Consider the following 24,638-nt stretch of genomic DNA (forward strand, 5'->3'; position numbering starts at 1 on the left):
TGTTTCTGTAAATATAAACGAGTTGGAGCATCTTCTCATGTCTACGGGTCATTTTAGTATTTTTTTGTGAATTATCTGTTATCTTTTCCTCGTTTCTCTATTCTTTAATGTTTAAGAGTGTTTTATGTGTTAGGGATACTAGTCTCTTGTCTGTGTTATATGTTGCTAATATTTTCTTCCAGTGAGTCAATTGTCTATTGACGTTGCCTGAAAATTTAGAAACACGGGTTCATGGGCACTTAGTCCTTTATGCATGCTGGGCTGAGAAGGAAATTTTTAGGATTCTGGCATTGACACTGCTGAGACGCTTGGTAGAAGCAAATGCAAAAGTGTGATGAAGGAGCATGCCTTTACCCAGGCTCTGCATGGTGTTCTCAGCCAAAAGCCCTGCCAGAGGTGAGCCTATGATTCCCGTGCAGAATGTAAGGGGACAATACACTATGATGAGAGGAAAAGTAGCAAATAACAGAATAACCTCAGAAAAGACAGAATAAGTGTGTTTCAAAACTTTTGATTCTCCTTAGAAGAAAGCTGCTAAGAACATTGTTCCCACTCTAACAATGAAAAAAAGACAAATAACAAGACCATGGCTTCTCTTGAGCTCAGCAGAGAGCTGAAGTCAGAAGGCAACCAGGTAGGTTGAGTTCCCACAAGAGACAAGCATCTCCATGGAGGGATGGGGCACAGGTCCATGTCAGCTTTGACAGAGCCCAGGAAAGACAGGTGGCTACCATGCAAGTGGGTAAAAAGAAATCAGTTAAAGCTTGGCTAATTTTTAAAGGCCAAGTGTGGGCTGGACATCAGTTTGGAATAGCTGGGCCCCAGACTCAGGATCTTGGACCAGTTCTCTACCTCTTTTCCACAGGTGTCTGCTGAGATCAGGGGGCAGGGAAGGGCAGGAGACCAGAGCAAGACCCTTAGCCATGCACAAGATGACTGGCTGCTGCTGCTGGAGCCCACACAGGAAGTCTGCCCACCTCCCAGATTCTTCTAACCTAGCTGCTGGGAGAGGGTGGCATGTCCCTGAACCCTCGGGTACAGGCAAATACTCCCTGAATCTACACTCTGTCTCAGACAGAGGAGTTGCAAAGACTCACACCCTTAGGACTCAAGCAAAGATTCATTGATGTTGGAGGGTCCAAGAATTAAGACCCTCTGCCTTTCAGAAATGAACTAGAAAATGTCTTGGGCGTAACACAGCACATAATGCTATGGAGGTAAGATCTTGAGTAGAAGCAGAGGAAGTGTGCGTCCATGGCTCCTTTCAGGCCTCTCTGGAAAGCAGTTGGCCCTTTGTCATTGAGTCTGACCTTGGCTGTAAGTTTCTCATAGACATGCTTCATCAGGCTGGAAGGTTCCTCACTAGTCTTATTCTGCTGGGAGTTTTTGTCAACTGCTTTTTCTGTATATATTGAAATGATTGGACAGTTCCTTTTCTTCATTATGTTAAAATGGTGAATTACATTGACTTTTAGATGCTAAACCAACCTTGCATTCCTGCGATAAGGCCTATCAGGTCATGATGTGTCATCCTTGTTAGTTTTGGTTGCTCTATAGTTTTTGTTTTGTTCTACTGAACTTGCAAAGATTTGCTAAGTATTTTTCACCTGTATTCAAATATTGCTAAGGATCTTGCATCTGTATTCATAAGAAATATTGGTCTGTCATTCGTTCACATAATATCGTGGTCACATTTGGTAAGAGGCTTGCCTCACATAATGAGTTGGCCTGTGACGCCTCTTAGTTTCCTCTAAGTTTGAGTAAGGGATGCCTGGAGGGCTCAGTAGTTGAGTGTCTGCCTTTGGCTCAGGTCATGATTCCAAGGTTCTGGGATCAAGTCCCACGGGGAACCTGCTTCTCCTTCTCCTTATGTCTTTGCCTCTCTCTCTGTGTGTCTTTCATGAATAAATAAATAACATATTTAAAAAATAAAAAAATAAAAGTTTGAGTAAGGTTGGTATTATTTCTTCCTCAATAGAAATCGCCAGTAAAAGCATCTGAACCTGAAGCTTCATTTGTTGGAAAAATTCTGATAAGTTAAAATTTTTCAACATCTGTAGAACTATTTGGGTGTTTTTCTTTAAATATGTTTTCTGCTCCAGTCTTTTTCTCTTATTCTTCCAGGACACCAATTCCACATATATTATACCTTTAGATACTGTCCCATGAGTCTCTGAGACTCTGCTTCTTCCCATATTTTCCTCTCCTGCTCCATTTGCATAATTTCTGCTGCTTGGTCCTCCATACATGGAGTCTCCCCCTGCTGTTGAGCCCATCAGTAAAATTTTCATCTCTGACATTTTTTTCTTAGCTCTGTGATTTCCTTTCAGTTCTGTAGTATATTTATTCCCCTGCTGTTCCCAGAGAATTTTTTTTTTTCATTCACTTTTCATGTCTTTCTTTACCTCATGGAGCATATTTGTAATGACTGCTTTCAAGTGTTTGGCAGATAATTCCACACCTGAGTCATGTTGAGGGTGATATTGTCAGCTACATTTCCCCCTGAAATCTGGTGCTATTTCCCTGGTTCTCTCCACGTGGAGGAATTGTGTGTTGAATCCCGACATTGTAAGTATTAGGTTGTGTTGATTGAACCCTCTGGAGAACACTGATGTTCTGATATTAGCAGCCATTCCACCTGGTTAGGTTTACCCGGTATGTTTGATCTCGCTGGTTGTGAGTGCTGGTTTGAATCTATCACTTCTCGCAGTCTTTTCTCTGCTGGTCTGAGTGTCCTGTGTATACACCAGCTCCAGTGTGAGGCTGGTGGGGTTTCACACACAGAAGCAAGAACTTCATTTCTGCAGTGTCCTCCCCTCCCGAGCCCCACGGTGCACTCTTGGGCTTTCAGGGGCTCCTTTTCCTGTGGCCAGAAAGATGGAGTTTCTGTCAGTTTTGCTGCCCTTGCCACAGTGCTACAGCACAACTGGGCTGATCCTCAGAGCAAAGCCCGGAAGCAAACACACACAGGCACATGAAATCCTTCCCCTTGTGGGCAACGCCTCTGCACCTGCCTGTGTTTGTTCTCTTTCCAGGAGCCTTAGCTGCTTCCTTTGTGAATTCGATGCAGAGGTTTTAGTCGGAATGGGTGGGAGAGTGGACTCAACCAGCAAGAGGACACCAGGATTCCCACTTGGGGTTTTTTAAAAAGTTCCATGAAATGCTGACTTTCCACCCATGGGAAAATACTAACAAAAACTCAGCCTGGACAAGGATAAAGTGACCTCTCCTCCCCCTGGTGACATTCTACCTGGTGCTTGCTGCTTGAACTCCTCCTCCTTCCTCCTCCGTCCTCATGCCTGAGCCATCTGCTCAATTCAGAAAAGCCGACTGGGAGTGTGAGGCAGCCCCCATCCCAGTCTGGGAGAGCTGAGGTGGAACAGGTGGAGTCAGCTGGTCTCCTGGGGGTGGCCTGTTCACACTCTTGCTAGATGGTCTCAGGGTGTGCCCACCTCCTGACATCTGTCATGGGCTCTGGGATCCATCAACAATGGCCTTAACGTCCATTTCTGTGTGGGTGCCATCCCTTCCTTGCGGCCCACCTTTATACTTTTTCCCAACAATGACCTCATTTGTACTGTTAGATACTTCAAGCCACCTCCTCCTGGGGAAGAAGGAACACTCAGCATGGTTTTGAGTCTGGTCATCAGGTCAGTGGTGTGTCCCAGTTCCTGGGCCTGGGATAGCTGCCATCAACCCCCTAAACTTCAGAGGGATGTTCTGCTAGGGGTTATAAGCATTTGAGCAGGAGAAGCTTGACAAGGAAAATCTTTCAAAGGATTGGATCTCTAATGGTGGAACTCAAGGCATTTGGGCAGATGGCTGGGGTGGGGCTAGGTTTGAGTGGGGGCTGACTGTCTCAGGTCCTCCAGCCACACTTTGTAGGTGGTTCACCATTCACAGCTACCCCACCTCACAGAAAACAAACCAACCTCTGGGGCCCCTCTACTGTGCCTTGAGACTAACCCGCACACCCAGAGTCCATCCCATGGCCTAGGAGCAGAGTACAGGCCAACTGCCAGCCAGGGAGCAAGTGTCCTCAGGCCCAGGCAAGGCTGTTGCTCTGGGTCCCCGTCTTAGTGGGGGACACCCACGCATCAAAATTCAGTTGATTTTTCTCTCCCACCTTGTAGGAAAGTTTCTTAAGGCATTGGCAGCCAGTGGGATGGAGGGAGGGAAGGAGAGGGACACAGAGTGGCCCCAGGACACTGGTAGGGAAAACTGAAAGTGGAGGTGATGGTAGGTGAGAGGGAAGCCCCCCAGAGAAAGGGGCTACCCAGAAAGCTGCCCCCAGATCCCCATAGCACCAGAGACCAGCTATGGAAGGTTGCTGGGTGCCCCCGCTTCTGCTCAGGGGTGTCACTGGGATGTACCACAGTGGAAGGGCCAGGAAAGAGGGACCTACCCAGGTGGAGAAGGGGCCTGGGTCAGCCCGGGTGCTACCCTGTGGGGATTGGGCTGAGGATCCCACCCAGGAGGGTGGGGGCATCCCTTATAACTCCCACAGTACAGCATGTGGCAGGTGGCTTCCATGGGCCTGAGGCCCAGGCCCTGGCACACTGGGGAGGCCGGTCCAGGAGCACCTGTTACAGCCTCCTATCAGAACTCCTCCCTGAGGACTAACTTATTGGGCCGAGCCATTAGAAATGACAGCACAGGTCAGAAACGGTCCAATACCCGGTCCCTGGAACCCTCGCAGAGGCCCTCGCGGCTCAGCGTGGCTGGGGCGCCACTCAGGCTCCCTCCTCTCCGTGCTCCCTCTCAGCACCCCTGCTCTGCTGGGAGCAGAGGCGCATCCTGCTCCTGTTGCCTCAGGCGGGGCGTTTCCCCCGCTGGACAGGCTTCCCTGAGCTCCAGCGTCCGCCCCAAATGGGCACACAGGCTGGCTCCCAGAGGGTCGTTCTTGTGCACCTTTGTTTCCCAAACAGAGGGACCCAAGGGTCTTGGTCTCGTTGTTCAGGGCAACGCTGAGCTCCGCCACTGACCTCCCCAAAGACATAGAAGTATAGTCAACATGACACTGTCCTGAGCCACACCTCGGGATTGTGGGGCAATGAGGGTTTAAAGTAGGCGCCAAGGAATGAATCTCTAATGCGAAATTCTGGCCACCACAGCAGGGCCCCTCTTGCAAACCCACTGGCTCCCTTCCTGCGCTGGAATAGTTCTCTTGGGCTGCTAAGTGGCAGGATGGAACTGACAGAGAAATCTCTCCTTTCCCCCATGGCTGACCACTTTTAGCATGTGTTTGGCTTCTAACTGATCCCTGTCCCATTCTAATGGATGTTGCTTGGCTTGGGGGTGGAAGATGAAGGAGCAGAGACACCCATGCAGCCCTGTTGCATACTTGCTGGTGAACACACAGAGTGTGTGTTGGCAAAGGAAATCCCACTGATGTTCCCGGTGCCTCTCTGAACTGATGGGGGGATGGAAGGTTCGTGGTGAGTCACTGGGCCGCGGGGCCTGGGAACAGTGCAGGGGAGAAGCCGAGAGCCTTGGCAGAGCACCAGACATCCTGGTTGGAAGGAGAGACACGAGTTTGGAATTAAACTACAATTGTATGTCAAAGCTTGATGCTTATGTTTAATTTTTCCCACAGAAGAGGAGGAAGAAACATTTTATCAGATTAAAAGCCTAGCAGCTCTGGAAAAAATCATTTACAGCCTCCGAAGAGCTTTAGGTAAACGGAACTTGGGACCATCTTGGTGACAATAAGTGTGGAGACGCCGGCTCATGCTGGGATGCCCCCCATCGTGAAGAGACAAACCGGCTGCTCCAGGGAACAGCTCTCTGGAGGGGCAGGTGACTCAGGCCCTGGGCAGACCGGCAGGGAGCCCCACACGGTTTCCTGTGTCATCAGACTCTGCCCCCCCCAGTCCAAATTCAAGGAGTCCTGGGCATGTGGGGCCACTGTCATACACCCCGGGCCGGGGAGGTCCCCAAACCTCACCGTGGGCGCCTCCCACCCGGAACTGAGTCCCACACCTGCGGTCACCCCCAGCATCCAGCCCCCAGCCCCCTGCCCTTTCAGACAACTCCCTAGTTGCTGAGGTCAGCCCACGACTCCCCTGGAGGCTTCTGCCCAGGCCCCAGGCTTCTCCTTCTCCCTGGAACTTTCCAGAACACCTCTGAGCATCTTCTCCAGGCCGCTCCTCTCCTGTCTTCCCAGCCTCTCCCAGGTAGACTCTAGTCACAGAGATGGTTCAGATGAACACCTCCAGCCTTCTACCTGCCACATACCCATCCACGCACCCTAAGCCCGACTTGTTTTGGGGACGCGTCACACCCTAATTCCCAGCTAGTGTCAACGAAGACTTGCAAGGATCTGTAAATGTGACTGTTAAGCCACAGCAGGGGGCTCCTGGTAGAGCCCGCAGGACCAAACCCACCTGGCCAGCCCCCACCTTCGCCTGCCGTGTACCGAGCTCCTACCGGGGCCAGCACCGCTCAGGGCTCCCGGGACTCCGCCCGGTGGCGGAGCCCACGTTCCAGGGCACGGTTGGGCGGCCTCTCCGTTCCACCTGCTGGGACCCCTCTGGGTCTCCCCTCCCCCCGTCGGCTGCTCCTCCAAGCCCCCGACCAGCCTCCGTGCAGCCAGCCTGCCGTCTTGTACTTTGTGGAAATGCCGGCCAGGGTGGAGTCACAGACGCGTCACTAGAGACCTCCCGGGTGTGCGAGTTGTCACCACGCGCGGCCAGGGCCCCTCCGACTGTGCGGGGCCAGAGCCAGCCCTGGAGCCTCAAACTCCCAGGCCCCGGCCTGCACCTGGCGCCTGCAGGCCCCCCAGTGTAGTCAGAGGCAGAGAGGGACGTTAGGGTTTGCTGCACCTGCTGCGCATCCACCGACCGTTCAGGTCACAAGAGACGTCGCCAAACTCCCGGCCCCCGGGGCCTTGCGAGCTCTGTCGAGAGAACAGTAAAGCCTCCCACGACCCAACGCCTAAGGCAGGGCCTTTCCACCTGCTGGAGCTCCTGCAGGTCGGCTCCGCGTCTGGGGGTCCGGGGGTGGGCGGCGGACGCCCCTCGAGGGCCAGGGCGGGGGGCCAGCAGTGTGTGGGCAGGAGCCGTCCTTGGCGGGGACAAGGGGCCCTGACGTCACAGGAGCTGGTCCACGCGGCCGCCCCTGAGGGCAGGGGATACCGCCCAGCCAGCGGAGCTCAGAGGAGCCCCCGCAGGGTCTGGGGGCGGAAGGCGGCGGCACTGGGCCTCATAGGGTGCGGTCTGGCCCCCCATCCTGGCCTCCTCTCTGTGCCGGCCTCTGCGTGGCTCCTCCCCTCTCTGCGCTGCTCCTCCCTCGGGGTCACGGCCTCCTGCTCCCCAAGACCCTGCCAGTTCTCTCCCCCACCTGACTCACTGCCAACCTCACCCCAACCGCACCTTCCCCTGCTCCCTCCTGCAAGGACGCTGCCACGTTAGCCCTGACTCTCCAGGTGCCGTCTTGTCCCCACCATCCTCTGCGCACCTGCAGGGTGGTGTCTGTTGTGCAAGCTCACCTCCCAGCCCCCTCACCCCGTCCCGGGACTCTCTCTTCTCGAGGCTCCTTTGGGAAACTGAGAGGTTGCCATTAGGTGAGCTGCTCACCCCTGCATAGCCCAAAGGATCAGCTCACTGCCAAGGGGCTGGGTGGTGCCCTGACCTGTGTTCAGATCCCATCTGACTCCCGATGAGCTGTGTCACTTGGGGTGACCCTGGGCAGATGACAGCACATCTTAAGCCTCAGTTTTTCATCCTCAAAGTGGGATACTCAGAGCATGTGGCTCACGGGGGTGTAGGGGGCTGGAGGAGGTATCTGCACACATACCCACCCTCCTGGACCTGTGGGAAGGCCACACCCCAGCTGCCCCCAGAAAGGTGTTTGTCGACATGGTGCAGAGTCCTGCAGCCGTCCCCGTCACTCTCAGGCCAAGGCTGGGCCCGGTACATCCAAATGTAAGCAAACCACAGAAGGGTGTGAAACCAGCCTCCTAAGGAACACCTAGGATTTCTCAAGAAAATCTCCTCTTTCCAAACAGGCAAAACTCTCCAGCAAAAAATAAAGAAGCACAAACATTTGTTTAGAGGAGCCAAAAACCACAAGGGGAGACAGAGACTGAACTGAGAAGCCAAGACTGCCTGAGGGGACATCCACTCATTCCCACCAGTGGGAAGAATAAAGTAGAACCACTATTTTGTATAAGGAAAAATCACTTTATTCAAGTAGTGCCAAATAAAATGAACATACTTAAATATTAGAGGCAGTGTGGTTTTTTCCCCGTAAACAACAACAACAAAAAAATGAAAATCTAGTTGAGCTTCCTATTGTAGAAAGAACAGAACCTCAGAGCCTATTTAGCCATCAGGATTCCCCAGGGAAACAGCATCAACAGGACATATATACACTATGGAAAGAAATTCATTGTAAAGAATTGGCTCAAGCAGTTACACAGGCTGAGAAGCCTCAGGATCTACAGCCAGCGAGCGGGAGACCCAGGAGAGCTAACGATGCCATTCCCGTCTGAATCTCAATTCTGACGGGCTGGAGACCCAGGAAAAGCCAACGTTTCCCATTTGCAGGAAAACAAAGGCAGGAAAAGACAGAGGTTCCAATTGGAAGGACATCTGTGAGGAGGAATCCCCCTCAGTCAGGGGAGGGTCAGCTTTTTGGCCTAGTCAAGCCTTTGACTGATCGGACGTGGCCCACCCACCTCAGGGAGGGCAATCTGCTTTACTCAGTCTACTCATTTAAATGTTAATCTCATCCAAAACTAAGAAACACCCAGAATAATCTTTGACCACACAAATCATGTGACCATACAAAGATGTTTCTAATCTACACGACAGCATCCAAAACACTGGAGTCAACGTGCTGGGTCCCTGGCAGAGAGCTGAGCTTCCATTCCCTAGAGATGTGTCATACAACGTACACACTTTATGTCTCCCACTGACTCACAGAAGGCCAGGACTAACATCCCGACACAGCATGGCGAGGCTATTCACAGCCAGTGTCCAACCTCAACAGTGGTTAAATATTTTAAATATCACCCCTGACGGAAGCCAACATATCTACAGAGAAAAAAGTTTTCAATCCTCAGGAAATCACCCAGTTTCAAGATTTTCAATGTATTAAAATTTTGCTTTCTCAAAATGGAGTAGGTGTGGCTCAGAAGGCATGGCAGTACTTTGGGAGCTGCCTGGCCTTTGTGCAAGTATTTTAGGTGCAAAGGATTTGCCCTAGCAGCGTGTCCTGGGAGGTGAGCAGACCTCCCAGCAAAGGGAGTCTCTCTCTTCCAAGGTTTTATGTCCAAACTGGTTCTGGCTGCAGGCAAGCCCTCCCCCGTGCAGCACACTGCAGTGACAAGGCAGGAAACTGTTTCTTGGGTTACAGTGTCAGATTGCCCCTCTGCTCCAAAAAGGCAGGTTTGGCGGCATTTGTGATTCTGGAGAGAGAACTTTCACTTCCTTTGTCCAGTCTTAACGACGGATTGGGATGCCTCCTAAAGCAGCATTTTTAAAGGCAGCAGAGATAGAACCATTTTATTTGTAACTGCTGGCTGGGTCCTCTCTGTTCCTGACGTCCAGGGGGCCACAGCATGGAGGCCCAGGGGATTGGAGTCAGAGCATGTGTGTGCCAGAGAGGCTCTTTGAGAGCTTTTGTCCAACCCCACGACCCCAGGAGCCTGGGGCAGAGAGAGGACATGCGACTCCCTAGCCGCCAAGTGAGTTGGTGGCAGAGCGGGATGCAAGTATGCCTGACTCCTGAGCATTTCCCTCCTCTGCACCAGCCACCTCTCTGCTGCCGTCCATCAGTACATGGGTATCTCAGTGCTGTTGCTTTCTAGGTTTGAGTCCTGCTCGACTCTTGCACTAGATTGCTTAGTCTACCTGCCATAGGGAGGCTTGAACCTCAGAAACTCCTTGTCTCACCATCTGGAGTCTGGAAGTCCAGGCTCCATGGCAGGGCTACTCTCTCCCAAGGCCCGTCCCCTGAGCGAGCTGATGGCCACCTTCTCCCTCTGTCCTCACGTCATCTCTCCTCTGCAGCGGCATCCCTATCTGCTCCTCTTAGAGGACACCCGTCAGAATGGATGAGGTTCACCCCCATGGCCTAATTTTAGCTTAATCACATCTTTAAGACTCTGCAAATACAGGGATGTCTGGGTAGCTCAGTGATTGAGCTTCTGCCTTTGGCTCAGGGCATGATCCCGAGGTCCTGGGATCGAGTCCTGCATCAGGCTCCCCATGGGGAGCCTGCTTATCCCTCTGCCTGTGTCTCTGCCTCTCTCCTTGTGTCTCTCATGAATACATAAAATATTTTTTTAAAAAGAGAATCTCTGCAAATACAGTCTTGTTCTAAGGACCTGGAGGTCGGTGCCTCAACTTAGAGATTTTGAGGAGACACAGTTCAGCCCAGCGTGCCTCTCAAGCATTCTTAGAGGTCTGTGTGGTGTGTACAGTGTCCACACACACTATGCCAGCGCACCATACCTTTTAAGGGGACGTCACCTCCTCTTGTCCCTCCTCAGAGTGTTGGATGGCTTTCCCAATGCACACGGTCATGTGGCCCTTGGTGGAGCCAGTTCTTGGCAGGCCTTCTAATCCAGAGCTAGATGCTTCCCACCACCACTAACTGCCAACTCGGATACAGTGATATGCTTGATCTACATAGCAGAACTGCCCCCAGACAGGACAAAATGTTTAAAAATCCCTTTCACTGCATTGCTGTAGGTTGAACAGATATGCTTGAACGTTACCTCCCCTGTTCCACCTCTAAACTCCATAACATCTCTCATTACAGCAGTCTTCAATACCTGAAAGTGTAATGATTTGCTATTGTGACCACACAAAAATGTTTTCAATCTAAGTAACGGCACCCAAAGCAGCAAAGTCAACGTGCTGGTCCCAGGTCATTCCCTAGAGATGTGTCATACAGCAAAGTAAATATGCTTAACACGGTTGAATCATACATTACAGATGGTTACGACAGTAAATTCAATGTTACAGTTTTTTTTTTAACCATGATAAAGATAAAAAATAGCTTTAAAAATATATCTACAGCTACATCATGAAAAATATGAAAAGAGAACCCACAAAATAAGAGAAATTCTTGGCAGTCTTGTGCCAGATAAGGAACTTGTATCCAGAATATAAGATCTATTACAATTCAATAATAGAAAGACAATCCAATAAAAATAGGCAGAGGATCTGAAGAGATGGTTCTTCAAGTAAGATATAGAAACAGCCAATAACCATGTGAAAAGATGCTGAACGTGAGGACCCATCAGAAAAATGCAAATCCAAATCACGAGATGGCACTTGCCACCCGCTAGGATGGCCATCGTTGAGAGACAGATACCAGGTGGTAGCAAGTATTGGCGAGCACAAGGGGAACCCAGGCCCTCAGGCGCCGCAGGTGGAATGTGAGACGGTGCCTCTGCTGGGAACACAGCCTGGCTGGTCATGCAACCGCCAAACACAGCCTTAGGGTAGGATCCAGCAATCCCACTGCCAGGTTTATAACCAGGAGCAGTGAGAACGTATATCCACATAAACATTAACACTATTAACCCTTCAGCTAATAGTGGCCTTATTCTTAATAACCAAAAAGTAGAAAGAACCCCAATGTCCATCAGCTGAAGATGGATAAACAGATGTGCCGCATGCACAGGATGGAATGTCAGTCAGCCAGGAGGGAAAGGGGGCACTGGTGCGCCACTGCATGGACGCCCCATGTAAAGTGAGCCAGACACAGAAGGCTCCATGTTATATGATTTCATTGATACAAAATGTGTAGAAGAGGCAAATCCACGGAGACTGTCAGAGGCTGCCTGGAGTGGGCGTGCTGGGGCTTTGAGGAGTAGCAGCCAAGCCACATGGTATTTCTCTTGGGGGGTCATTGAAATGTCCTAAACTTGTTTGTGGTGATGGTTGCACATCTCTGTGGATACAGTAAAAGTCACTGCACTGTGCACTTTACGTGGGTGATTGTATAGTGTGTGAATTATCTCAACAATGTGGTTTCTTAAAACCGAACACTATAGCTGATGTCGTAGTAGATGTTGAAAGACCAAATACGGTCCCCTGGGATTGGGAGGCTCCCACCACCTAGAGTGTGTGGTGTTCCTGGGTTGGTGTACACAGAAGTGGAACAGAAGAGGGAGCCCAGATACAGACTCACAGAAATACCTTCCAACAACCACACAAGCAACCCAGTGCAGGAAGGAAGGCCTTTCAAACACACGGCACTGAGACAATGGTACTACCGTGCCCAACCGTGACCTGCATCGCCCGTGGGCCGACACATGGCTTCACAGTGAGGGATGGATTTCATTGTAGAATGGAAAACTATAAATCTTTCATAAGAGAACACTGAAGAAAACTCCCAAGCCCTAAAGGTGAGTGGAGGGCTCTGATGCACCACCAAAGCCAGGGAAGGGCTCAGGGGAGCTGCAGCGAGACATTCTCCACGAAATCCAGAACTTTGGGCTGTGATGCCCCCTGGGACAATGAGGGAGGGAAAAGCTATAGACCAGGATGAAACCTTTGCCAACCACATATTTGGAAAAAGCCATATCTTGCAGCTGTACATTCTCTTAATGTTCTTCAGTGGTTACCCAGTGCTCGTGGCTTGCCTCCCTGACAGGATCTCAGGATGCTAGACTCCTACATCCATCTCTACACTCTCCATCCTTCTTTCCCTGCAGGCTCTCATCTGGAGGTGGATGGGGTGGCGGACTTGAGAAAGGACTCCCTCCCCTTGCCCAGGTGCACAGGGCCACCAGCCACATCCTAGGACAGGTCTCCCCCCAGACGTGCGTCACCCAAGATCAAGAGCCCATTGAGGAATGGTTTGTCCTGGCCAGGAGGGCAAGACATGCCATTTTCTGAGGAACTGAGTAATCAGTGAAGGCAAACAGAAGGAAGATATAGGACTCCCGAGAAGGACAGTGCAGGTGCAATGTAGAATGCCAGGGACTGGGCCTCTGCTCCTCGCCCCTCCACGGGAGACGCCCCTATTGTTCCAAATCAGTCTTGGTGGATTTTACGGTTTGAAGCTGCATGTGTACATCAGTTCTGCAAATTAAAATACATGATTGTCCTGTATTGCTGGGTACGAGAGTCATGGTTTGGGAAGATGCACGGCCCTTCACAGGTTTTCTACAGCAGGCTCCCAGTGATAATCCCTATCTACAGCACAACTTCACTTACTCCTTTCTGCTTCTGGGAAAAGTTGGAATCCGCAGTTTCCAAGATGGCAGTCTTTTCTATCGCAGCTTTAAAATGTTATCATGGACATAGATCATCCAGTATTTGGAGGAAAGGGAGTTAGTGGTAGTGATCATTGAGATTTCCTCTTAGAACACAAACATGAAAGGGAGTCTGGCAAATGATATATTACGAAGCTGCAGGGCATGAGATAGTGTGGCTCAAGAGCACACAGAGCCTCCGGGAATGGAGTGAGGTACCCAGAAATCCAGAGAGTCATGGTGTTGAGCACGTGACACATGGTCTGTGCAGAGCTACAGAGGAGCTCTGGGAACTGTGCATGAACCTACTGGGAAAACACGAAGTCAGAGCCTCAACATAGAGCACACAGGAAAAAACAACAGACCTGAGTTAGAGACATAATTATCAGTGATGCCAGCATCATGATGCCCGAAATAAAAATATAAGGGAACTGGGCCAATCTGGGTCCAGTCAGTAATGTAAACCGAGGAAATACTGGCACTAAGGAGAGCACTTGATGGGATGAGTGCTGGGTGTTATACTATATGTTGGCAAATTGAATTTAAATTTTAAAAAATTAATTTAAAAAAAAGGAATCTGAACATAAAGAGCAAGTATGTGTGGTCGGGGAGTAAGGATGAGGATGGAGAAGGAACAGTAATGGGGCCCCAGGATTGAGGGAGGTGCCCAGGAACAAACTCAGCGGGGCCTGACCCTGAGACGAGGGCAGTCAGAGCTGGCCCCCAGGTGCAGGGTAACAGGAAACAGCCCCTGGAAAGATGGTCTCAGGTGGGGCTGTGAGGGGCTGTGAGGGGCTGTGAGGCCACCAGTTCTCCTGCCCCCATGTCCCCACCACCCTGCCACCACAGACCCCGCAGAGGGAGGAGGAAGGAGCAACACAGCACTGCCAGCCCAGGAAGGGAAGGTGTCCTCCTCCACGCCCTCCAGCATCCCCTACACTGACACTCAGGCCGTGTCTACTATAACAGAAACGTCAGAACATCCCGTCCATCGTAGCAGAGAGCGCGCCAGAGCAGCAGCTCAGACACAATAAATTGATGACCAGCACAGAAGTTTTATAATCTCAGCTGTTTCTGAGCATGACTCCCAAGGACAGAAGTTGTGAAGAAAAATATGATGTCAGACTTGACTACGTAAAACAAATCTGGAGGTATTAAAACAGCTAAGACAACCTGGAACGTAGCAGAGCCGGTATTGTTAAATATAAAAGGTTCTTATAAATTAGCAACACATTTACAAATAACCCAAGCATACCAACTGGCAACTCAGCAGGAATGCTAGCATATGGACTCCTAAAACACATAGACCCTCGGCAGCAATCTCACTAATAATTTCAGAATTGCAAGTTAACAAGAGCACATGGCAGGTGCTTGGTACATATTTGCTGAATGAGTCATTTATGCATATCAGATTTCCTAAATTTTAAAATATGATTAATATTCTAATTAATAATATTGGCCAAAGTGTGAGGAAAAAGGTAGTCTCCAAACATCATTGGTGGGAGTGTTAATTAGCCCAGATTTTCTGAATGGTTACTTGGAAATGTATGTAAAGCCATTCAACTGTGCAGAAAATTGACCCAGAGATTCCATCTCAGGAAACTGGGTAAGTGTGCCAAGAACTGTACGTAAATATGTTCACTGCAACATTGCTTCTAATTACCAAAAAAGGCACAATCCTCTATAAAGGATGGGAAGACAAATCATGCCCCAGGCACACACTGGCAAACCAGAAGGGAGATGCCCACTGCCAGCCTGGAAGCTGCCTAAGATTTACCAACCTCTCAGGTGTGTCTGCGTGTCCCTGTGAGTAGTATACTTCCACTTTACCTGAAACATCATGGGGAGATTAATGTGTAACTGTACTTAGATCTGTGTGTGTGTGTGTGTGTGAGTGTAAACATCCCTGGGGCTTTCATCTCACTTTCCACATTACGTTTTTCTATAAGGTCTGGACTTTGTTATAAGAACCATTACTTTTATCCCCCACCCCTGAAAAAAAAATGCTCGTTTAAAAAGTCAAGGACTACAGAAATATTTTTTAAAAATACGTGTCTCATCCCCTAGAAACTCACAGAAAAACCATTTCCCAAACCTATGGGGGATAAAAACATAAACAAGTATAAGAATACATTATAGTTATTTTAAACTGAAAGTTGTCTTTGTGGAGACGTAGCCTATGCATATTTAACTTACTTGCCTTTAGTTTATATAATTCCAACTGGTCATACTCAGCGAAGAGAAAGGGAGGGAGGGCGGGAGGGAGGAAGAGAGAAAGAAAAGCAGAGTGAGCAGCCCGGGACGGGACGCTGCCCTGCCACCTCGGGGAGGGGAGCGTGTGCCTGCAGTGGACGACAGAACTCCCAGCTCGCCTGTTTGTTCAGGTGCTCTCGTCCTGAGTCTCTCAGAGCATTTCACTACCTGCCAGTGATTCCACTCTTCAGAGATACACTCATTCTTTTCTTCAAAATGGGCCTTAGGTCAAGCCCAGCACTCAACCAAAGAAACTACTGGTATTCCCCTAGGAGGGAGAAAAAAAAAACAACAACCAACTAACTACTTGTGTTGATGTATGGATAGATAATACATTAGTTTCCAACATGCCAGGCTGACCAATAGAAATAAAATTCAAGAATTACATATATAATTAAGATTTTTCCACTAGCCTCACTAAAAAAAAATAATAATAAAAAATAAACAGGTGAAGTTAATTTGAATAATACATTTTATTTAACCTAACATATCTAAAATACTACAAATCCAATATGTGTTCCATATTAAAAATCATTCATGAGATACTCTGCGTTCTTTTATTCTTACAAAATCTTGGCAATCTGGGGTCCGTTTTACTCACAGGGCGCTTCGCAGTTGCAGCACTAGATTTTCCCTGGGAATATTTCAGCCGCATTTACATTCCACAGCAGTTTACAGCTGAAAGAGCAGCTGCCCACACCCAAGTTGTTTTTAAGTTGTTTATAGGCACTTAAGACTTTGCCAATAATTGAGTCAATTTTGTCTTTAAATCCAAATCTAAATAAGTTAAAATTAAACAAAGTGTGAAATTCAGTTCCGCAATCTTACCAACCACATTCAAATTCGTGCCACTTGGAATTTCTTTAACCGTCAGTGAAAAGGTATTGGCAGGTTCTAAGCCAGTGCTATTGTTGGATTCACATCTTAGAAGATCCTCTAGCTGCTGGACAGAAATCGCTGACAGGCAGTCACACTGGTTTGAGTAGGAGAACAAAGGAGCGCGAGCACCAGAAGCATATTTGTGGTAGAGCCACTGGGATCCTCCTGGGGAGCGAATACCGCGTTGGCCTCTGGGTGCTGGACCTGAGCCCCTGGGTAGGACACTCCTGGGTCCTTCGCAGAGACGGAGAGCAGGCAGTGGCAGTGAGCAGGAGTAACAGTTGCGGACAGTGACTCAGGAATTTTATTTGGAGTAAATGGAGCTGCCTAGCAGAGATCCTAACAGAGATGAGGACTAAGCCACTGGGCTTATGAGTCTGGACTGCAGGAGAGGTCAGGGGCAGAGACATGAATTCAGGAATCATCAGCATATAAATAGTATTTGAAGGCATGAGACTTGACACGATTGCCAAGGAGGAAAGTACAGAGAGCAGAGGGTCTAGGACCCAGGCCTGGGGCCTTCGAGCATTGGGAGGTGGCACTGGAGAGCTGCGGAACCACAGAAGCCAGAACAGTGTGTTCCAGAGAGAAGCCAGCAGCCCAACCACTGCACACCCGAAACACAAGACCAATGGAGACTGTGGGTTGGCAGATGTGTGACAAGTCCACAGGAGTGCTAGGGACTGATGACAACTACTACAGACCCTCGGACACCACCGCCAGGATCACACCAGTGCGTGGGCATGTGGGTCTTTTATGGCACAGCACTGTAAATGTATTTCCTCTTCCTTATGATCTTCTTAGTCACATTTTCTTCTCTCCAGCTTCCTTTATTGAAAGAATAAAGTACATAATACATAAAACATACAAAATCCCTGGTAATTGACTGTTCATGCTACTGGTTAAGCTCCCAGTCAACAGTGATCTTTTGAGGGAAGCCAACGTTATACGTGGATTTCTGACCATGGTAGTCAGCATCCCAGACCCCCTGCATCATTCAAGGGTTAACCATACATACATTCTTTGATGTTAGGCCATGAAGGAATCAGGGAGATGTGCAGAAGCCAGAAAGACATGTAAAGAGAGCTGTTGTCCTCAGACAGAGCATCCCTGCAAACTTTTGCCCATTGGCAGGATTAATCCATTCAGTAGAACAGGAGAAATCACTGGTTACTGAGCATCTTGCTTGTTGGATATTTACTTTTCCTGCCAGTGAATTGCCTGTTCATATCTTGGCCCATTTTTTGTTGTCAGCTCTTTCTGGTTGATTTGTAGAAGTTCTTTGTATGTGCTGAATATGAATCTTTCATTTGTGAAATGACTGACAGACTATTTCCTTTGGTCTGTAGCTTATCCTTCACTTTATTTCTGGTGCTTTTTTTTTGGTCCAAATGAAGATATTAGTTATATCAAACCTGTCCTATTGTTTTCTTTTACAGTTGGGCTTCCTGCGTCTTGTTCAGAAATCTTTCACTGCTCTAAGGTCATAAAGATGGTCTATGGTCCCTTCTAAATCTTTTTCACTTTTGTTTTCATGTTTATGTCCAATCCACACAGAACAGATTTTTGAGTGTGGTATGAGCTAAAGCTCTGACTTAACCTCTTTCTCACCCTTGCTCCAGGAAGTGGGCAGGAAGTGGAGTGACCACAACAGCCCTTGGTCTCAGCGCCCTATGCTGGCTTCTGTATCCTCTGCAGGGTAACAAGTCCTTGCCCGTATACCCAAACCTTTGGTAAAGTGACAGCCTGCTCTGAGCCGCGCCGTGAGGAATTAACAGGGAGGGGCCATCCTACTTTGGGGATGAAGGGGCCGACAACAGTGTCTCCCGGCCACAGGTCAGCATTCCATCAGTCCAACAACTGTGTGGCCTGCAGGGCCTGGGAGGGGTGATTTCCTGAGGGTCCAGGGGCCCCAGCACAGGATCAGCTCCTGGGGATACTCATAGCAGCTGGCGTGTAACCTGAGTGGCCACTTTTCAACAAGCCTGGAGGCTCTCACCGCTGTAATTAAGACTTTGAGAGAAATAAAACACCTCGCAGCCATACCTCATTCCAGGAAGAATTGGCAACTGAAATTTTTACGAATTGCTGGGGGTGGGGGATAAATAATAAAAGTGCTTTGGAGAACACTTAATAACCTCCATCTTCAAAATCTACATTGCAAATCTCCTCTGACCTCAATGATGACCCTTTTGCTGAGCCAAGGTAACGTTGTCTTCCTTTAATGAATGAGGAGCTGAGGCCAGAGACGGAGAAATGGCCCCCCCAGCAAGGGAGACCCTAATACCTTGTCCAGTCCCCAGAGATGGAGTAGGGGAAACGTGGTACAGTGCCACAGCACCTGGGCCTCCAGCACAGGGGCTGCACTGTGTGCCTCAGCTTCTGTCCCCTTCCCCGAAGGCCCCACTGCCACCAGACATGTTGCTCCCACATTAGAGAGGACTGGCATCAGGACGCAGAGTTCCAGCAAGAGGAACCAAAGAAGGCGCTCACGCACCTATCTCCCAAGCAGAGACATTGGGCCCCAAGCCAAGGGATCTTTGTGCCCCAGCTCACCTCCTGGTAGGCCTGCCCGTTCCCGGCCCACGGCTTGGCCTTTCCAGAAGGTTCCGGCGCTCTGAGAGTACCTCACCCAGGGTCTTGTCTGTTAGACAGTGATGGACAACAGGAGTTTTAATTTGACAACGAATTCCTGTCATTCCATCCGATGGTTAGGATTATATTACCCTGTCAGAAAAAAAGCACTTGCTTCTGGAACATTCTTAAGGAATAAGCTGGACAGCAAGAATTTCAGGAAGGGTGAGGAAGACGTGATAGATCCCAATCGCATGCACCAGGCACCTGGGTCTGGGCTGGTGAGCAGAGGCAAGCTGCCCTAGAGGGCAGTTGGCTTCAGGGTGACAGTGGGGGTGTCCTGCCTGCTCCTTGGGAGGGGGATCACCAACCCCACCGGGGGGGCCCCAGAAGCACAGTTAGTAATAATCATGGCTCTCTAGGGACTTTTCTCTCTGATAATAACATTGGGAGATTAAGGAGTGGGCTAAAACATTTTAAAGGACTGCACAGTTCCTAAGTTACAGGTAGAGGGTGAGGAAGCCACCTGGGGTCATCGTTCAGGGGTTGGCAGGACCCTCCTGAGGAGCAGCTCAGCCCTGGGTCATCCTGAGGGTGGCCGCCACCGGACCAGCCTGCGAATTCCTTCTCCTTCTTCGGACCTCCGGGCTCCATCCCCAGTGAGCTGCTCTTACATGTCTGTTTCTGAGCACAACTCGAGATTTGCCTGTATTTTATTCTAAAGGTAGCAGTGGTTGTGAAATGATAAGGATATATATATGTATATTGGTCTCTGCCCCCAGTTCCCAGCACAGAGCTCCTAAAGCCTTGTCATTTCCTAGGTGCTAAGAGCTGGAGGAGCACCTCTTGATCTAATGGGGTGACTCTGAGCGGGCTCCTGCCTGGGCTGGTCACCAGGAAGACCCTCCACAGCGCGAGGCCTGCACCTCCTGGACACCCCCACCCTCCAGAGACGGTGTGAAGCATGGCTCAGGCCTCAGTGAGAGACCCCCATAAGGCCCCTGCAGGAGCTTCCAGGCTGCACCACACGACATCCCGGGAGGGTGATGCACCCCAGCCCCACGGGGACAGGAGCTCCTGCACTTGGGACCCTCCTGGACCTTGTCCTGTCACCTCTTCATTGATGAGATGGTCTTTGTCAAGTCCTTTGAGAAACTGGTTAAGTGCTTCCTTGAGTTCTGCGAGCCGCTCTAGCAGATTAACACAACGAGGGCATCGTGGGAGCCCCCGTCTGCAGCCGGCCAGTCCGGAGCTCAGGGACAGCAGGGCATGTGCCTGGTGTCTGAAGGGGAAGTGGGACAGTCTTGTGGGACCGAGTCCTTAACCTGTGGGGCCTGGTTTGGTCCCCGAGGGGGCTGCGTCAGAGTCAAGGTGAACCATAGGACCCCAGCTGGTGTCGCAGAGATTTGCGAGGGCAGAAACCTTCACACGTTTGGTGGCCACACGCATCAGAGGTGATGTGTTCTGTGAAGGCAAAGAAGACATCCAGGGAAGAAACACAGTGGAGGAAGAACTGGGGTTCTTTCTACGAAAAAACTGATTTTTTCACCGTTTTTTTCAAGGCATAAGTAAGATACAGGACAATTGGTAAGATTCCAGAATCTTGGTGCTCTTTGTAGCTGAGATCCTTGGTCCAGAGCAGGTCTCCCCTTTTTTCTTTTTTTTCTTTCTTTCTTTATTTATTCATGAAAGACACAGAGAGAGGCAGAGACACAGGTAGAGGTAGAAGCAGGCTCCCTACAGGGAGCCCGATGTGGGACCCTGGGATCATGCCCTGAGCCAAAGGCAGACGCTCAACCACTGAGCCACCCAGGGGTCCCAGGTCTCCCCTTTCTGAAAAGGGGCTGTCAACTCATGAGTCTCAGCCTCCAGTCTCGGGTGGCTCAACAAATTATTGTAGGCTCAGAATGGGTAGGGCATGTCCTCCTGCGAGAGATACAGGGGCAATGAGACTGAGAGGAATAGAGGTGGAGATATGGAGACACAGGCATAGAGACAGGGACAGAGGTGGAGATGGGAGAGAAGGGCTCCTGTGCAGTACTTTATCCAAGAGATCACCTGTTTGCAGAGCAAGCTGTGGGTCCCACCTGGAGGCTCCTTTCAGATCAGAGATAGCCGCCTCTGAAGACAGAGGTCTGCTTTCCCCCTGGGGCCCCCAGAAGCCTGTGTGGGGCATGTTGCTGCTGGTCATGAGGTCTGCTGGACGTGGAGAGGCCACCTCAGGGCAAGCCGCTTCACAATCCAGGTTTTATGATTAAAAATGCGTAACACTGACTTGCTGGGCTCTTTAAATGTTTCATCTAAGAGTGAAAAAGAGACTCAAAAGCTACAAAGGCAGGACCTCATGGAGTAGAGGGAAGGAAGCTCCTGCTGCCTCAGGGCGGTGGCTCTGGGAAGGAGAAACGCAGAGTCAGGGACATGTCCAGCGGCTGGGGCTGGGGAGCCTTGGAGCCCAGGGGGGCGCTTGTCCTGGGATGGCTATAACCAAGCGCAGCAAACAGGGATTGGGGAACTGGAATCTATGGTCTCTTGCTCTGTGGGGCCAGGCAGAGGCAGGGCTGGACCTCCTAAAGCCTCAAGTGAGGACCTGCTCCAGCCTCCGCCCCGCCCGGCCTCTGCTGTTGCCGGCTGTCCTCCCTGAGCCAGCCCTGCGCCAGCCCAGCTCTGCCTTCATGCTCCCGGGGGGTTGTCCCCATGTACACACCTGCCTCCACATGTCCCTTTTTAGAAGGACAGCAGTCACATTGGGTTAGGGCCTGTCTACCTAGTCACCATGACCTCATCTTAAATAGTTACATCCCCTAATTCCTAATGACTCCATATCCAAATAAGGTCACATTCTGAAGTGGGGGGAAGGGAGGTAAGTGCTGGGGACAGGGTGGGAGAAGCCTCCAGCAGAAGCACCCATGGTTTCAAGGGCTAACTGTAGGGAGGCCCTGGCTGAAGGGGGCGGTCAACATACGGATTTGGGACTTTGCTCCCGGGCAGGAATTTCCAGAGTGCTCGCTGTGTAACTACCAGCTCTAGGAACTGATTTGGGAAGCACTTGGTTGTTTTGCTGTGGACTTGTTTAAATGGGTAGGGAGAAGATGTAATTGGCACCATAAACTCATTGATGCTTTATTAATGAAAAGAACATCAATAAAGTCAGTAATTTAAAAAGTAAACTTATTTTAAGAGAATTATGAATAGCACAGATTCTCTGCGGATATGAAAGCGCATGTCAATGTGGTGACAATCCACGCTGGGGTCATATCTCAATGACAGAAGTCTGGGAAGTTGTCTGCTATGGACTGAATGTCTGTGTCTCCCCGAAAGTCACGCCAATGTGATGCTATCTGGAGGTCGGGCCTTTGGGAGGACATCAGGGTTGGATGAGGTCATGGGGGTGGAGCCCCCATGATGGGACTGGTGACCATGAGAGAAGAGACACCAGACACATGGCTCCCTCCACACCAGGTCGTGGCAAGAAGTTGCTGTGTGAGCCAGGAAGAGGGTCCCGCAGAACCAACCACACTGGCTCCCCAATCTCAGACTTCCCATTTCCGGAACTGTGAGAAATTTATTCTTGTTGTCTAAATATCCCCCCCCCCCACCCTGTAGCCTGTAGCACTTTATTATGGAGACCGGAACAGACCAAGACACTGCTCCTATGTCCAATTTAGATGATCTGGCCACATGGAGGGAGGTGGATGGTGGGGAGAGGTGCAGGTAAGAGAACAGTCAGGCTAAGGACCCCATTGGTATGGGCTGCCCAGGCAGAGCCAGCTGCAGGTGCGATGTGGGTGTTCCTCAGTGCCCTCACCCCTCACCTGGCATCACAGCAAAGCCTCTCATCTGTCTCACATGGTTCCTTAGCGTGGCGCTATAGCCTGGGTCCTACCTTCTTCTCCAACCTCATCTCTGGTGACACAGCGTTGACTGTGTCCTGTTTCAAGTGTAAAAACAGGCCTACTGATGTCTACACAATGTGTGGGCACTTCTGTTCATCCCCGACTGGGATGTGCCTACATCTGAGCCCTGCCCCATTTGATGCAATCCTAAATGCAGAGGGGTTTTGTTTTATTTTGTTTTGATATATTGAGTTTTGAGTCTTCCTGCTTTCTTCCATTATCTGAATCATATCTTCTAACACCAAAGTTTGCTTATGTTACAGAAAAAGGTTATTATTCAAAAACATTGTTCATTGTGGCTCATTAAAGCCTAATAAGGTGGACTGTACCCAGAAACTCTGGCAGTGGGACCGGGAACCTCACTTTTCCTTGCAGGGAGGAGAGAGGTCAGACTCGGTTTGGGGCACCTCCTTACCCTGGGTAGGTGACCCAGGCTGTAATATAACTAAGACAAAATACCAGGGCCAGCTCACAAGCTGGTTCTGGCTAACCCAACCCAGCAGGATTCTTGCTGAAGGCAGGCCAGAGTGAGCTGACATTACCTGGGGGAGCCAGGCGGTGACGAACCTGATCAGATATGGGGGATGGGAACTGTAGCTAAACCAACTTAGCAGGAGTCTTGCTAAAACTGGACAACGCAAAGACAAACACCCAAGTCCAAAAGTCTAAGCCTAGTTGAAATTCGGGGGAGCCTGAGTAGACTTTGGTCAAGGAGAGAATGTTTTGTCACATATTTATGGTTGTTTTGTCAAATACATCAAAGCATGTGAGTGATGAATCGTTTTTTTTCCCCTTGCCCCCCGAGCTCTTTAGAAACAAGAATCCCAAAGAAAATCTATAATTGGTAATAATAATGAGTTGGGAAGAACTTGGGACTAACCAACTAGAGCAGTGGCATTTGGAAGCACTCATAGACAGCCCTTGTAATCCTCATATCCACAGTCATCATGCAGGCTATCTTAGGGACTCATCATCGTATCTGTGTTGACCTATTTCAGCTACTTAAAAATGTATATCAATATAAATCAATAAACAGATATGTGCATTGTCTTAATAACTCTGAAAACCAGAAAGTCGTCTTAATGGAGGAAGGATGGCATTCTACCTATGGTGCCACTATAACCTACTTTCTTTTCCTAGGCCTTACAGCTCTTAACACAAAATAAATTCCAAGGTTAAAAAAATCTAACTGGATTGGAAACTAGGTCTGGCAATTATTCTCAGCTCTGCCCCAGGCACACTGATTGTCCTTGTGCAAGTTCTGAGCTTATCTGTGTCTCAGCCTCCTCAACTGCAGGGGGCACAGTAAAGAGGAGTAAGCCCTCCCTCCAATATTACAGACGATGAGGCATGCTCACATCCTTTTGTAAAACGGAATGCCTCTTTCCCAGGAAGGACGGAAGTCATTATCAGGGTACCACCTTACAGAGCTCATTAGGTTAAAGTCAGCAGGGCCTGTGCACAGAAAAACAGCTGGCTTCTGGAGTGGACCAGGCTGGCAATGAGTTTACAAGCAGCATTCTACCTTTCTGGTCCAAATAAAAGCAGGATTGCTCCAACCATGGAAACATCCTTTCTTGCCTCGTCTGATATAAATCCCGGAGAGAAGACGGTCTCATTCACGTTTCCCATGCAATGGTAATGGCTCCCTGATTGAAGGACCTACTGCTTCTCCTCACTTACTGTACCTGGAGCACCTCCCCAAGCGCTGCAGCAGCGGCATCAACCCCTGGTATGAACAGAGGACGGTGCTGCACGCTGCACCAGACATTAACAATTTCTTTTTGCTCCGCATTGGGCGCCCACTCTCTCTTGCCAGC

The 24,638-nt window shown here is 49.7% G+C and overlaps 2 long non-coding RNA genes across 4 annotated transcripts in view; one reads left to right on the plus strand and one right to left on the minus strand.

Annotated features, from left to right (window-relative positions):
* The window catches only part of LOC144287694 (uncharacterized), a 20,928-nt gene extending 12,701 nt beyond the window's left edge, over window positions 1–8,227 (plus strand). For all 3 annotated transcript variants that reach the window (XR_013355439.1, XR_013355441.1, XR_013355440.1), the window contains 2 exons: window positions 5,597–5,677; window positions 8,009–8,227. This is a non-coding gene — a long non-coding RNA (uncharacterized LOC144287694). The remainder of the gene's footprint in view (window positions 1–5,596; window positions 5,678–8,008) is intronic.
* On the minus strand, window positions 5,554–7,019 carry LOC144287697 (uncharacterized). The gene is made up of 2 exons (XR_013355447.1): window positions 6,825–7,019; window positions 5,554–6,183 (listed from the first exon to the last, which is right to left on the minus strand). It is a non-coding gene; the product is annotated as an uncharacterized LOC144287697 (long non-coding RNA).
* Window positions 8,228–24,638: the final 16,411 nt, after the last annotated feature.

Source organism: Canis aureus, chromosome 17 (assembly GCF_053574225.1).
Source record: "Canis aureus isolate CA01 chromosome 17, VMU_Caureus_v.1.0, whole genome shotgun sequence".
Classification (NCBI taxonomy): Eukaryota; Metazoa; Chordata; class Mammalia; order Carnivora; family Canidae; genus Canis; species Canis aureus.